At 42.3% G+C, this 10,052-nt stretch overlaps 1 pseudogene; it reads right to left on the minus strand.

Annotated features, from left to right (window-relative positions):
- Nucleotides 1-6,980: 6,980 nt before the first annotated feature.
- Nucleotides 6,981-9,614, minus strand: LOC102664149 (peroxisome biogenesis protein 1-like; annotated as a pseudogene).
- Between the last annotated feature and the right edge of the window lie 438 nt (nucleotides 9,615-10,052).

Genomic DNA, 10,052 nt, shown 5'->3' on the forward strand with positions numbered 1-10,052 from the left:
CATCAAGGATTTTTCAAAGATTGCTAGACCCCTAAGCAACCTGTTGAATAAAGATGTGGCCTTCAAGTTTGATGAAGAATGTTCAGCAGCATTTCAGACACTGAAAGACAAGCTTACTACTGCACCTGTGATGATTGCACCTGACTGGAGTAAAGACTTTGAGCTGATGTGCGATGCCAGTGATTATGCCATAGGAGCAGTCCTCGGACAGAGACACGATAAGGTATTTCATTCTATTTATTATGCTAGCAGGGTCCTGAATGAAGCACAGTTGAATTATGCCACCACGGAGAAGGAAATGCTAGTTGTTGTCTTTGCCTTGGAGAAGTTCAGATCATACTTGATAGGATCGAAGGTCACCATTTTCACAGATCATGCTGCCATCAAGCACCTGCTCGCCAAGACCGATTCGAAGCCAAGGTTGATTAGATGGGTCCTCTTATTGCAAGAATTTGACATCATCATCAAGGATAAGAGAGGATCCGAGAATGTGGTAGCCGATCACTTATCTCGGTTAAAGAATGAAGAAGTCACTAAGGAAGAGCCAGAGGTAAGAGATGAATTTCCTGATGAGTTTCTTTTGCAGGTTACCACCAGACCTTGGTTTGCAGACATGGCAAACTACAAAGCCACAGGAGTCATTCCAGAGGAGTACACTTGGAATCAGAGGAAGAAGTTCCTACACGACGCACGCTTCTATGTTTGGGATGACCCCCACTTATTCAAAGCAGGGGCAGATCATGTATTGAGAAGATGTGTCACAAAGGAAGAAGCACGAAGTATTCTTTGGCACTGTCACAGTTCATCATACGGAGGACATCATAGCGGGGACAGAACAGCAGCAAAAGTGTTACAATCAGGTTTTTTCTGGCCCTCTCTTTTTAAAGATGCTTACGAGTTTGTGCGTTGTTGTGATAGATGCCAGAGAACAGGGGGGATATCATGGAGAAATGAGATGCCGATGCAGAACATCATGGAGGTGGAAATCTTTGACTGTTGGGGCATAGACTTCATGGGACCCCTGCCTTCGTCATACGGGAATATTTACATCTTGGTAGCAGTTGACTATGTCTCCAAGTGGGTGGAGGCCATAGCTACGCCGAAGGACGATGCCAGGGTTGTAATCAAGTTTCTAAAGAAGAACATTTTCCCCCGCTTCGGAGTCCCACGAGCCTTGATCAGTGATGGGGGAACACATTTCTGCAACAACCAGTTGAAGAAAGTCCTGGAGCACTATAATGTCCGACATAAGGTGGCCACACCTTATCATCCTCAGACGAATGGCCAAGCAGAAATCTCTAACGGGGAGCTCAAGCGAATCCTTGAGAAGACAGTTGCATCATCCAGAAAGGATTGGGCCTTGAAGCTCGATGATACTCTCTGGGCCTATAGGACAGCGTTCAAGACCCCCATCGGCTTATCACCGTTCCAGCTAGTGTATGGGAAGTCATGCCATTTACCAGTGGAGTTGGAGCACAAAGCATATTGGGCTCTCCGATTGCTTAACTTTGACAAAAATGCATGCGGGGAAAAGAGGAAATTGTAGCTTCAGGAGTTAGAAGAGATGAGACTGAATGCCTATGAATCGTCCAGAATTTACAAGGAAAGAACGAAGGCATATCATGATAAGAAGCTACAGAGGAGAGAGTTCCAGCCAGGACAGCAGGTATTGCTCTTTAACTCAAGACTAAGGCTGTTCCCAGGTAAGCTGAAATCCAAGTGGTCTGGGCCGTTTATCATAAAAGAAGTTAGACCTCATGGAGCAGTGGAATTGGTGGACCCTAGAGAAGGGAGCTTCGAGAAGAAATGGATCGTCAATGGCCAGCGTTTAAAGCCGTATAACGGAGGGCAATTAGAGCGATTGACGACCATTATCTATTTAAATGATCCTTGAGAGGGCCTACTGTCTAGCTAAGGACAATAAACTAAGCGCTGGTTGGGAGGCAACCCAACATTTAGTGTAAAAATGTAGAGTTTTATTTCTGTAAAAAAAAAAAAAGCCCAACAGGTGTGAATAGCAAACAGGGGGTACGAAAAGCAAAGGCCCACAGGTACAAATAGCAAAAGGAGGGGTGCCAATAGCATAAATCAAGTGGGCTGCACGAAGACCCGCGCTTAGCGCGAGACCTCGCGCTAAGCGCCCAGGTAAGTTTTTCAAATTTGAATTTTAAAGTCTGAGGGGCAACGAAGGGACGCTTTACTTGGTGCGCTTAGCGGCCACATGCGCGCTAAGCGCGCACGTCATAAATTCTGGGGAGTTTTCGAAACTCCCCAACGCCTCAGTTGCCTCCCAGGAGCCTTTTTAAGTGCAGCGCCTCATTTCCTTTTCTTTTCTCTACGCTTTCACACTTCCTGCACTCCTCCTCTCTGCATCTTCTTACCTTCATCATTCCCTTGTGCTTTTTCACGTTTTTTTCACGAAACCAAAGGTAAGCTGGAATCTGGATTACACTGTTAGCCTTGCAGGTATCGGCACGCTAAGCTCTTGTGCATAGGCTTAGCGGCAATGGACATCATGAGGAACGAAACAAGAAGCGCGCTAAGCCGGTGCAAGACACAGCAGAGGATACGAAGCGCGCGCTTAGCGGGCGCCGCCGTGCTAAGCGCGCTCATCAACCTGGAAGCACGCGCTAAGCGCGCTCTTGTAGCGCTAAGCGTGTGCCAGCAGCAGCGCGCAGGATGGCGCCAAGCGCGAGGCTGGGCCTTAGGGCCACCAGTCCTCGTGCTTCACTCTTTACACCCCTCTCTACTAACTTCACCCCCCTTCTTCTTCTTTCTGCACCCCCAGTCTTTCTAACTTCACCCCCTTCTTCTTCTTTCTGCACCCCCAGTCTTTCTAACTTCACCCCCCTTCTTCTTTGCTTTCTGCACCCCCATTCTTCATAACTGCACCCCCCTCCTTTTACTTTCTACACACCCCTGGTTTACTAATTGCAATCTGTTTTGTTATTTTCTGTTGTTTTTCAGATGGCTTCTCGCAAGCGCCGCGCCGTGCCTACACCAGGGGAAGCAGCCAACTGGGACACTTCCCGCTTCACATCTGAGATAGCTTGGCACCGGTACCAAGACAACATTCAGCTCCGGAACATCCTTCCGGAGAGGAATGTTGAACTGGGACCCGGGATGTTTGACGAGTTCCTCCAGGAACTCAGGAGGCACAGATGGGACCAGGTGCTGACTCACCTTCCGGAGAAGCGGATCGACGTGGCTCTGGTGAAAGAGTTATATTCGAACCTTTATGATCCAGAGGACCAGAGTCCCAGATTCTGCAGGGTGCGAGGACAGGTCGTTCGTTTTGATGCTGACACCATTAACGACTTCCTCGACACCCCGGTTATCTTGGAGGACGGGGAGGAGTTTCCAGCATACACCAGATACCTCAGCACTCACCCCAATCCTGACACCATCGCGGCCACACTGTGCACTCCAGGGGGGCGCTTTGTCCTTAATGCTGATGGTCTCCCCTGGAAGCTGCTGAGGAAGGACATGACGACACTTGCTCAGACATGGAGTGTCCTTTCTTATTACGATCTTGCGCCCACTTCTCACACATCTGATGTTAATCTTGACAGGGCCCGCTTGATCTACGGTTTGGTGAGCCGCATGGACATGGATGTGGGCAGCTTTATATCACAGCAGATCAGCCAGATTGCCCAGTCCAGCACCTCGAGGCTCGGGTTCCCAGCGTTGATTACAGCGCTGTGCGACATTCAGGGGGTGGTTTCTGATACCCTGATCTTTGAGTCACTCAGCCCTGCGATCAACCTAGCCTATGTGAAGAAGAATTGCTGGAACCCCGCCGATCCATCGATCACGTTCCCTGGGCCTCGCCGCACACGCACCAGAGCTTCAGCATCAGCTTCCGAGGCCCCCCTACCTACCCAGTCTCCGTCTCAGCCATCCCAGCGACCGCGACATCCACCTGCTTCCACCTCAGCATCCATGGACACGCATGGGCAGATGCTGAGGTCCCTTCACGTTGGACAGCAGCTCATCATGGAGAATATGCACAGGCTGTCCCTACACCTGCAGATGGACCCCCCGCTCACCACTCCAGAGGCCTATCGTCAGCGAGTCGCCTGGCCAGGAGACCAGCCCTCCACTGACAGGGGGGAAGAGCCTTCTAGAGTCGCTGAGGATCCTGCAGTCGATGAGGACCTCATTGCTGACTTAGCCACTGCTGACTGGGGCCCATGGGCGGACTTGGGCGGAGGCAGTTGATTTTTCTTGATGTTTTCCTTTTATGTTCTGATGTTTCTTTTATGTTTTGTTTTCTTTTGTGTTTTGTGGTCTGTTTAGGTATTAAAAAGAAGTAGTAGTAATAATATGAGAGATTCAGCATTTGTTTTCTGAGTAATAATTGCATGATAACTTGAGCAGTCATAATTTTTGAGCTTGTTCTGAAAGGTTGAAACACTTGAGATGCCACTAGTCCTTGGAAACATTGGTTCTGGAAGCACGAGTCAGGTCAGGAAGTGGAACATGAATAGCACAAGGTGGGAAGGATAGTCTGATGGAACAAGGTCATAACTGGTATGCCGTATACTTGCTTTAATTCCGGTGAGAGTGTGAACTTAATTGTGAGAGAAAACGCCTGTTTTTAAGTTCCTGGTTTTGCATCACTCTTGGATTTTTAGAATAGTTACTTAAGGTGGATATGATCAAGGCCATGTTTGTTATACCTAGCTACTTAGCCAAAAAGCCAACCCGACATCATCTTTTTCCCCTTGCACCCATGATTGAGCCTATATATCATGTTATTCCGAATTAACCCTTGAGCCAATAAAATGATAAGTCCTACCCTTTAGGATGATAAGAGAGCAAAAATGGGTTATAAAGGTTTTAATTTGGGGGATTTTGGGAAAATAGGTAGCTAAAGACAATAGTACACCTCTCACAAATTAGAAGCCCAGTTTATTCTAAAAAAAAAAAAATCATCATGAGTAAAATAAAGGGCAGAAACAAAGAGCAAGAAAGGTGTCAAAAGAAAAGTGTTGTGGGGAAATAAAAGGGTTAAGAAGAATGCATCAGAAGTAGTAGAAATTTTTGCTCTCTTAATCCTAATTTGAATTTTCAAGAAAAACCATGATTTTTTTTGTGATCCAAGCCCCAATACAAGCCAATAAAGTCCTTAGTGATCCACCTGAGGGTAACTAAAGATAACTATACTTAAGAGGAAATGCAAAACTTTGGAATCTTACTTGCAGGTTGTTAGAAAATTGCAGACACTAAATCATACACTTGTGAGCAGAGGAAAACACCAGCCTTGTGAGGAAAGTAAGGCAAGCCAGATTTGATCAAGACTCCAAAGGACTGACTAACCACTTGTGTGTTTTATGCTTTCATTTTGAGATGTTGACAGATGCGGAAAGGACCACTGGAAGAAGGAGGAACTAAGGCCATTGACAGCGTTGAAACACTCAGAACTTGTTTGGAAATTATTTCTATTCTTGGTTTGCTTGGGGACAAGCAAAGTTTAATTTGGGGGATTTTGATAACTGCTAAATAATTGTGAATTTATAGGAGTTAAATAGTCAAATTTTGGCTTAAATTAATTATTTAGCAGTTATTTGTAATTAAAAGTGAGAAAATTAATTTAATTGAATTTCTGGTTGCAGATGCGAAATATGAGGATACATTTAGCAAAAGTGGCACAGAAAGGAAGAAAAAAGAAGAAATTCTGAAGCAGGCCCAATCCAATAGGGGCGCTAAGCGTGCATCAGGCGCTAAGCGAGCAACTAACTGCAGGCGCTGAGCGTGGCGTTAAGCACGAAGGTGGAAACCGTTACGCGCGCTAAGCCCAGCTAGGCACCCAGCGCGCGATCCAACAGAAGCACAGGCCCAGCGTGCATGGGGCGCCCAGCGCGTGATCTGAACGCGCTAAGCGCGAGGTGTGGCGCTGAGCGCGACTACGAAGGCCCATAAGCCCACTTCAGCAACTATAAATAGAGAGGCAGTCCCAAGGAAACATCATCCCGTCTCAGAGCACTACTCTCAGTTCCTCAAGCCTGAGTTTCTTTTCTCTCTATATTCTTTGTTTTATTAGCTTATTCTTTCTTTCATCCCCAGTTGTAAGCCCTCAATGGCCATGAGTGGCTAAACCCCTAGCTAGGGCCTGGCAGGCCTAAAAAGCCAACGATGTACAATGAGCTTCAAGAGTTATCAATGCAAAGGAAGTTATTCCAGGTTTTTCTGTTCTATTTCTTTTCTTTTATTCTTGCATTCATTCTTAGATCTCTTTTTGGGTTTTATTCGCTCGGGAGAGGGTAATTCTCAATAATATTCAAGATTCAATGCATGCATCAGTTTTAGGGGTTATACGCTTGGGAAAGGGTAACACCTAATAGAACATCTAAAGAAAAGAATCATTGGGTTAGCATTGCTAGGCATAGAATGATAACTCACTGCCCATGCATTTAAGCAACATCTAGAACTTAATCTTAATGCATTTTAATTATTGAATCTTCACAAAGGCATTTGGGAGATAGGTAGTTAAAATAGGCTTGCCAACGTGAGGCATCAGGGGCAAGTAGTCAACAGATGTGGGTAGAACTAATACCATTTCATTGATAATGAATATCCTATTTACATGCATCGTAGGCCAATTGGGTTTGTCTGGTCTTGGCATTTCTATTAATTGTTTTCCCTTTTTCTTATTTGTTTTAATAATAGCACTCTATTCCTACTTTCATTCCTATTTTTACTACTTTACTCCCACTTACAAATTGAGAGGTATTGAATAAGTGCAATAAAATCCCTGCGGACACGATACTCAGACTTCCGAGATTTACTACTTGTAACGATTTGGTACACTTGCCAAAGTCTTAACAAGGATCATCTATACTGCAAGGATTTGCTTGATCCCATCATCTACAAAAATAAGGAAGAAGGTAAGAGTGACGCTCAGTGGGAGTTACTAAATCGGAAGGCCGTTGCTATGATCCGTAAGTACATTGACAAAACTCTCTTCGAGCATGTTTCTACTTACACAAATGCTTATGAATTATGGACAAAGCTTGAGTCCATGATTCAAAAGAAAACACCTCGTAATAAAGCCAATTTAGTTCGACGATTGGTGAAGTTGGAGTATAAGGATGGTCATAGTATGATTGAGGTCCCACCTTCTTACCCATATTCATCCTTTCAAAAAGCTTCAGGTCCCCAATATTGATGTTATTGAATCTTCCACCAAGAGCAACTTCATATGCATTAAGTTTCCCATGATGCAGATATTCTTCACCAGAGGTCAATAAAAACAACATTTCAGCAGCCTTGCCACTGTTCTCTGAAGAATTATAGGCCAACTGAACCTTCCCATTATTCCCAAGCTTGTAACAACTTACTTCAAAATGAATCAAGGTTTTATTGCCTATAATAAATGAACTAACCTCCATACCCGAAATGGAGGTAATTGCCTTCAGTTGCGTGATATACCATAGTCGTACAAGACTTTGTAATCCCCTTGGATTCTGAGATTGATTTGTAGCCTCTTCCTCTGCTTTGTAACTGGATTCATCAGAGAGAGCTGCTACAACTTAATTTTGGGTTGACCAATCAATCTATAGTATCCACAAAGACACCTGATGTAGCTTTTGCATCCAAATTTAATAGTTTGAATTGGCACGAAAAAGAGACATTGAAGGAATACTTTTTTCCAAATTAATATTACATGCCTTCAAATAAACCCCTATGCAATAACAAAAGCAATATTCTTGTTAAAATCAGATATCAAAATTGAAAGAACAAATAATTTTTCAACTGAAATATACGTTGAACACAAAGTGAAAAATTCTATCTCAAGGAAATAGTAAGCTTAATATCATCCATTGGAAAATCTAGAATTATACTCTTTCCAAAACTAACAAATCCACCAAAAAAAGGAGCAAACCTCCATAAATCCTTCGACTCTAAATTTCTCCAAATGCCATTTTTAAGTTTATGAACCAGGGAAAACCTACTGCTTTTCAAAATAACAAACAGCCTATTCCTTAATTGCGCTGCATGACAGCTAGATGCACTGTCAAAATACAATTAGACACTGCTTGTCTCCAAACTACAGAAATAGATAACATTAACACCAAACATCAATACACGATTAAATTTGCGAGAATATACATACAATTGATCCTAAAATACAATGGGTCAGGTAAAAAGGATATTAGGACCACTTGACATACATGAATGTAGGCTAGCTCTCAGATAAAGGCGAAGAGACTTAGCTACCATCACATGTCCTTCAGCCACAGATTCTGAAATCAACAGCCGAACAATTGCTTGTCGATATTCTGTCATGTCAGTATATCCATTCTCAACTTCATTAGTAGTTGAACCACTTTTGGCTTTCATAATATTAGTTCTGGAAATATTAACATTCTCCATGGATACTCTGGGTACTATTGAAACCAACGGAAGCATGTTGAATGAGTATTTTTTGGCTGTTTCTGGGTGAACAAAAGCAACAAAAGTAAGCCTTACAAGAAGCTCAACTCCTTTGACATGAGTATTGGTAATTTGGTACTACATAATCCATCTGGATATTGTAAACGAAGCAACATCTTAGCAGCATGCTCTTTATTAGAGGAGTCTAGATGTGAATCTCCTGTTGAATCCAAACTTTTTTTGCGTCTTTTTGGAGCAACAACAACTTCAGTTCCTGGCATGAGTTGTACTAACAAAGTCTCACGTGTTAGACAGATAATCAAAAGAGACTTACTTATACTAGAATTTTAAGAATCCACTGAAGAAGAGAATAATAAATAATTATGCATAATACCACCCTTCTCAGCTACCCCCAACATGAGATATCCTACTACTTAATAATAATTTAAATGATAACAATCATGTTGTATAGTTGTATAGTAATACTGAAAATAAATACCTATGGGAGAAAATATAAGTCCCAAGTAAGTACATATTTCCCTAATAATTAATAAAAAGTGCAAATGCAACAAATTAAGTCATTAAATATAAGGTTTAAAAACCATTTATGACAAACTTTCATAGGAAGGCAACTCATCCTTGCACACACAAAAAATGATACATTACCAATAAATTATCCAAATGTTTGCTTCAAGCAATAAAATCACTCGATCTATAAAAGTCTAAGCAAACTACATTAATATATAAAAATATAAATTATATGACCAACACCAAACATAAATGCAAAAATGCTGCCCAATTCCTATACAAATGATGTTAAAACACACCATGAGAAGAACACCAAATAGAAGCTAAAACAAATGATGTTTAAATTCAAGTAAAGATCCTTGATTTCAAATGAAAGAAAAAAAATTCCTAATCATGAAGAACATAGTTTGCATTTTTGTTTTGGCATCTATATCGATACTACATCTCTATCATGTTTGTCACAACAGTTCAAGAGGGATTAAGTAACACACATATAAATAGATAGCAAAAAGTAAAGTGTCATTAATGATCTTTGCTGCTTTGATCAAGCATGTGATGGTATACCAAAGAACTATGAAGACAGAAATAGGCATCATCTTACCCACCACGTTCTTCGGAAAAACAGAAGCCACTTGGAATGTGAAGACAGTATGACCATGCAACCACAAAGGAAATCTCATTCCTTCATGGACAATCCTGACCTGCATTAAGTCACCCACAACATTATATGAATGCAATACACATAGATCAAATAGATTAATTTCTTATCAAACGGACTGATTGCCATTTCAGATAGCCAATAGAAAAAGGAAAAGGAAAGCATAAAGTTGTTCAAATAATATAAAATATAATTGTTAGATCACAGATAAAGGATTGGAAGTACAACTAACTACTATGCACTTTTTATGGCAGGAGAGAGAATGAGTAGAGAGAGAAACACAAGGTGGGAGAGAGTTAGCACTAGGAGACAGAGAAAAATGAGAGCTAGAGAGAACCTGAGGGAGGGTCCCAGTCTAAGATACGCCGGTAAAACAGACGAACATGGAAGGAGCTACAGGCGAGGAAACTAGAGAGATCAGAAAGATATAGCGTCGTTTTACTTCACACGTTTTTCCAAGGATGCAACTGAGGAAGACCTATGGCAC

This window comes from Glycine max, chromosome 20 (genome assembly GCF_000004515.6).
Source record: "Glycine max cultivar Williams 82 chromosome 20, Glycine_max_v4.0, whole genome shotgun sequence".
Taxonomy (NCBI): Eukaryota; Viridiplantae; Streptophyta; class Magnoliopsida; order Fabales; family Fabaceae; genus Glycine; species Glycine max.